Genomic DNA, 6,707 nt, shown 5'->3' with positions numbered 1-6,707 from the left:
CCGAGACCCAGCTCTGGGCTGGGCAGAGGTCACCGGGAGCCTCGCCACATCCCACCTGCCTTCCAGCAGCTTCCGAGGGCACCAGGCGCCCGTCCCCACATGGTCCAGCGTTAAACTGGGAACATTTTACACAGCTTATAACATGATGAGCGTAAAGGCTACCTTAGGGCAGCTTTTATCCAGATAGCCGTGTTAATCGCTTGGCCCGTGACAAAGTTCCCCATCAAAACAACACTTGACAGAAAGCACAGTAGGCAGCACCTGGTAGAATAAAGGAAACGACAGCAAAAATTTGGCAAACTGGCTCCGTTGCGAAGCCCCCACACACACACATTTCCCGTACTGCTATTACCAAGCATCACTTGGCATCAAACGCACTGCAAGCCCCTTTTGCCTTCCTTACCCGAAGGACTGCTGCAAAGAGATTTATCTGGAGAAGACCCTTCGGCTGCTGCAGCACCACTCTCCGTGCACACAGTAACAGGCGTGGAAAGGCCACGGAATTTTGGCAGAGAAGGAAATCGAACCTGGGGTCTCAAATCTGGGATACAGCCCTTCTCCCTAGGCCAGGCACAGAAAAGAAACAGCAAGATTATAACAATGAGGAGTACAAAGGAAGATGAATGAAGAGATGAGCAGCAGGCATGGCAGGGATAGTTTGGCACACCTGAGCTGCACTTCCACAGTGTTTCCAGACAGCAGCCAAAAGAAGAGGTGAAATGTACCTTAAGAAAGGACACACTGTTTCAGGCCAAGTGTTCCATCTAGCTCAACAGCCTTCCACTTGCCCAGCCAAGTCATGAGGCCCCTCCTTGTACAATGGGCATCCACAGTAAGAGACTTCCCCCAAGTACTCTGCGAGCCTGCAACTACTTCTTACACAGATTTCCCAAGCAGGATGTGTCATGTCTGTTTGGTAACCCCCATCAGATCACTTATCCAAGTACTTGGCCAAGTCAGCTTCCACTGTATCCACGTAGACTGTAAATCACTGCTAGCAAGAAATTCCATGGATTTACTACCTGCTGCAAAAAAAATTACAGTATTTTTCCTTTTGAATAGCTGGTAAATATTCCTATGTGTAATATGAAGTGTAGCTTTCTACAAATGCAGTTAGACCACAACCAAACAGTGATGCTGACACGTATGACTTCCTTCATGCACCAGCGATCACCTCATTTGCCTTCTGTTCATTAATATATACTTGCCAGGAAAACACTGAGCAGCTTCAGAAAACCACAACATCAAGTAAAACACCAAGAACGCTCCCCCACCACCATCACTTGTGGAATCCTCTATATCAAACCAGGTGGTCCGGGCTGCAGGGCAAGCAACACTGATCTTTAGACAAGTGATTTGAAGTCCAAAATGAAGAGAATTCAGAATGATAAAACCAAGTCAATGCGCTACAGAAAAAGACCTGTTTTCTAGTCATAAAAGGAATTTAAATTCCGATTGAGTTAAACTAAACAAATTATTTTCAAGTGCCAATATCTTCATTTGGATTTTAAAATGATTTCTATTTTTTGTGTCCATGACACCTGCTTAGTAGAGTGTGTGTATATATAGTGTTTAAAATATCTGTCATTCTGAAGGGCAATGAAGAATGAGAAGTTTCCTGGCAGCCAACTTTATATATGAATTACTTCATCGAGAGCAGATGCAGCCCAGCCTGGGAAAGGTGTTGCGCAGCTATCTTCATTTCCCATGCCTGGGATCACACACACTGGCTGTCACATGTCAGGAGAAGATGACATCCAAACCTCTAAGTTCTACAATAAAGCCACAGCTGTATGTGGTGGGCTCATGGCCAAAAGGTAGATGACACAGCAAAACCCATGGCAGAAAGCTACTAATTTCAATAAATGATTTTATGTGCAAATAATTTTTTTGTTATCTCACCTTGTATAACTTCTAGCAAACTATTTACCATTTGATAAGAATTTACACAGAATTGCATTTACATTTGCTGTGCATTTCTAGAGGAACACTAAGCAAGATTAATAAATAGGAAGCAGATTGTAGACTGTTGTTCTTTTTAAAGACATATGCAACACAGTTTCCACATTTTCTCAAGAAAGGATGAACTACACATGCTCAGATGCACCTAGAGAATATAAGGAATTTACAAAGCCAGATGTTAACATGTCGATAAAATATAGCACAAACATGAAGTCTTCCCAAGGGAGGAATGCTCTGGAAACTAGAAGTATAGGAGATATGGTCAGGATATAATAATGTATACCACACTTAAGTTGAACCAAGTCATTATTCAGCCATACAAAGGCTGCCCATAGTATATTAGGGTATTAAGGAAGTTACAACGAAGTAATGTTTAACATTTGAGAAGTCGGGTTACACAGAGTTTAACATGGACTGGAGCCACAAAAGAAGCAGCTCTAATTGAAATACCAAGAAAGATTTCAGTTAATTTCAAGAGAAAAGTATTTTTTCCAAAAAATCTGCTATCTCTGATCAGATGCCTTTGAAGTAAAAGACAACACGCCATAGTATCATGGAGGAGTAGCAGGGGGAAGTAAGAATTGGAAAGGCCTGGGAAGTTACCTCCAAATCTTTGCAGCATTCCCAGCCTGTACATAGCAGCCTCCATGGGCAGCTGTTCTAGTTGGCTCTGATAAGAAAGAGACATACACAGATACCAAAGCCTGCTATACCACCTTTCTTTGACCCATGTAGATGCTGCTTAAAACTCGCTTCGTTGGTAGGTCAGGTACCACTGATGAAAACTTGACACAACGTCCTTGAAACCAGAGCAAGCATTGGCAGCTACTGGGGAGAGACAGAAAAGCTCAACTCCCTGATTTTCTTTTCACAATGAGCAAAATTATTGAAGTGTTACCATAAAGCACAAACACCCACCTGCGAACGAGAGCGCTAATTATCACTGCGGAGTAATTTTCATTCTTTTGCAGAAAAAAATGCAAAGCAGAGTCTTATCCAAAGATGGCTAGCTGTCTTTAAACCCTCTCGTGACTGAAAATGTTTCTGATACTCACTATTAGAAACAGAAGCAAAGAGCACTCAGAGCTTCAAAAGGTTGTCTTTACCTCTAACACTGAATCCAATCCTTTAGCACCAGTTGGGGCAGCTATCAAAAATGCCTTCAGGTCATAGCACAGCCCTTCCATTTAATCTCCAGAACCTTTTAAAAAAAGCCCCTGAAGTGGTTTTTATGGAGGGACTTCAGAAATAAGGGGGGATGGTCTCCTCTCATAAAAAGGATCAGCACATTCAGACAAAAAAAAAGTACTTCCACAATCATGAAGCATTTACTCTCTTTAGAGCAAAATGTGCCAGCTTCACTTCCCAGGATCTGACAAGTTCAAAGTTTTGTGCTGAGGGAGATCTTCAATTTATCTTTCTCCTTCTAAGACAGAGACACAGAATGGAAAGGACTGTCAGCAGCTTTCAAAACTCAGTATCATGGCTCTGTACCTTAAATGGATGCAAGTAAGTACCTAACAAAAATCAGAGAATACATCTTATGCTTGTATTAATGAGGCAACAAATTGTTTACTTGCTCAAAAGAGTTGGAAATTCAGCTGCCTCTATGGTGCCATATGTGCAGTGTGGGGGAAATCTCCCCTGCAGCAGTCAGAATCCATCCAAGTAGGGGGAAGCAAGGCTGCTGCTCCCTTCAGTCCTTAGAAGTCAACGGTCACTCCACCCTTCCCCACCCCCTCCAACAGTTTGTTTCTTTTTTTTATTTATTTTTGAGACATGCAAGTTTAATGGCTCAAACAGCAAAAAAACTTTTTAAGTTTTCTTCACTATGACAAGGAGAAGAGGTACCTAAAAATGAAAGTGGAGATTCTCACATGGCTCTATGAACTGAGACTTCATCACCACAATACTTGTGATAAAATGAAGTTGGAAAAGCAGAGGTACATACCACTGTTATCCAGACACAGAGTCCTTTGAGCTCCTAGTACTGCAGAGGTGCCTAGCCTTAAATTTAGCCTCATCATTTGGGTAGAATCTGTAATAGCACGTTGCTTTTAGCCTTTGCAGTTTAGGACCATCAGACAAACGCTCATTTAAAGACTGTTCAAGAGCTTCTTAACCTCACTGTAATTTCCTACCTATCAACTTTACCTGATGCTTTTAAGGCCCAACTTTCTATAGCAGTTTTACCAGAAGGACATGAGGGAAATTCATGTGCATTTGGAAGATCTCTTAGACCCTTGACAACACTGGCAATTTTAAAGCCTTGTGTAACTGGAAAGAGAATGACTCGTAGTTGACATACGCTGGTCACATTGCTTAATACCTTCTGGGAAGGTACTCTGATGTTCTAGCCATGAAATTGTACATAGCTGGGATTATCACTACATGCATTAAAAAAAGAAAGGAATGAGCAGTTGCACATTTTTCATTGTGTACTCAGAAAATTTCAGAGCCTTTTTCAAAAGCTTCTCTCACTTCCCTCTCCTTTTCTTCTATCTTACTCAGAACCAGTGATGACTACATCTGCATCAGGAAGACTGCATGACCACAAAGGTTACCACCAACAGTCTTACGGCAACCAGGCATTCCAAAGAGATGAAAGCAGTAAAAAACATTCTTCTCTCAAACTGGACACCGAGATACTCATGTCTGGCAGTGTTAACACACTGTGACTCCCAACCATTCAGTGAAGCCTCCTGTACATCCTGCTTTTGCCAGGTTTGATGCTTGTAAAGTTTTCACATACATAAATGGTTATGTTGAGAGACAGCGCTCAGACTAGATAGCTTTAATAAAAAATTCCAGGCTGGCAATACTGCAAGTTGTGATTTTTCAGAAATTGTTATCCTCAGCAAATTGCTATAGCTTGTACTGTGAGCTCTGCAATGTCTAGCCACCTGGGTGGACCACCACAGAGCTGCCTTCCAACATACCCTGCAGCAATAACGCAGCACTACAGCATAGAACTTAATGATTTAAGTGCTGCAGCCCACTTCCACCATCCCACTCAAATCCATGTGTGCTAGAGACAATACTTACAACCTGCACTTATTAATAGCTTTTAATACTGTTGGACTAGAATTTCAATGTTTTAGATCAGGTTTAAGCACGCCTTGGAAGAACTGTTCCTGCATATCTCCAAAGTCCTAAGTCATCTTTATGGACCCAGAAGGCTTATTCATCAATTCAAAAAAGAAATGGCACAAAGGTCCAAAGGAGTCAACAAGGAACTTGATAGCAAAAATCCTAGAGTTTAGGAACTACCTAGGCAGGCAACTGGACTGCCACTAGGTCTTAAGAGATTCATTTCACAGCGGCTTTTATTAAATCTTTAGGAAAAAAAAGCCTGGAGAAATCAAGACCTTCTATAAGATGTTATCAGCAACACTAATTTAAATACGCACAGAAAGCTGAATGCTGTATGAATAAAACCTAAACACTTACAAGCCAGCATTTAAGAGAAGAAGATATTCAGCTACAGAGCTCTCACTCACGCTTAAGTCAGTAAAACTAATTTTTGCCCCTATTAGTCAGAATTACTGAAGCATATATTTTGTAATAAAAAGTTTCAGTCTGCTTTTTGGAATTGAAAAAAAAAAAAAGTCTGTCCCAGTTATGTAGGTGCAGCCTGGTATGTGGATTACTTTTAAATCCATGGACAAAAGAAAGTGGGTGACTTCGTAGGAACTGGGACACAGATACAAAGCTTCTGCATGTTAGTATTTGAGGATGTGATTGGTAAAAATTGTGAAAATACTTAAGGACAGCTTTGCTATCCATGACTTAGATACTACACAAAAAAGATTACTAGATAACCCAGATCCAGTTGGGGTACAAGAGTTATTTTAAAATGTAAATTTGTACAATAATAGCTAAGTGTAAACCAAAAGCTTTGATTCTTTAAAGCTTCACAATTTAACTCAGTATATTCAAAATAAAATTATATTGATCACAGAATGTTAGGGATTGGAAGGGACCTCGAAAGATCGTCTAGTCCAATCCCCCTGCCAGAGCAGGAACCTAAATGAGATCACACAGGGCTGCATCCAGGTGGGTTTTGAATGTCTCCAGAGAAGGAGACTCCACACCCTCCCTGGGCAGCCTGTTCCAGTGCTCTGTCACCCTCACCGTAAAGAAGTTTCTTCTGAAGTTTAAGCAGAACCTCCTGTGTTCCAGCTGACACCCATTGCTCCTTGTCCTACCATTGGGCATCACTGAGAAGAGCCTGGCTCCATCCTCCTGACATTCGCCCTTTACATATTTCTAAACATTAATGATGTCTCCCCTCAGTACTTCACATTCTTAGCAAACATTTACACTTAATGGAAGTTACCCTGGACCATCTCTAGTTGGAAGATTCTAATTTCTGACCAGTTCAGAGCTGAGTTTGGAAATTTATTAAATGTTTACCTGTTTTCAGGAGCTATTACGTGTTTTCAGATGTTAAACAGGATATACAAAGGAACTGCTTTCTAAATGAACAATTCTACCAGTATAACCCCCACGCTCTGTTTTTGCGGTGAGCACATCACTAGCCTGTGTCTAGTACCCAAAGAGGTAAGCACAGTTAAAAAGCACAAAACCTCTACAAGTTAAAAAACAAAACAAGAAAATCCCACATGCGCACACAGATCAGAGAGAAGTGCTGTAAAAGTTTCCATCCAGGAATCTCTGTACTTGTATCTCTACAGCTTGATATATGAATATCTTCTTCCATCTTTTACTAGGAAAACTGCAGC

The sequence above is a fragment of the Antrostomus carolinensis genome, unplaced genomic scaffold (genome assembly GCF_000700745.2).
Source record: "Antrostomus carolinensis isolate BGI_N321 unplaced genomic scaffold, ASM70074v2 scaffold8861, whole genome shotgun sequence".
Taxonomy (NCBI): Eukaryota; Metazoa; Chordata; class Aves; order Caprimulgiformes; family Caprimulgidae; genus Antrostomus; species Antrostomus carolinensis.
This window is presented reverse-complemented; position numbering follows the sequence as displayed.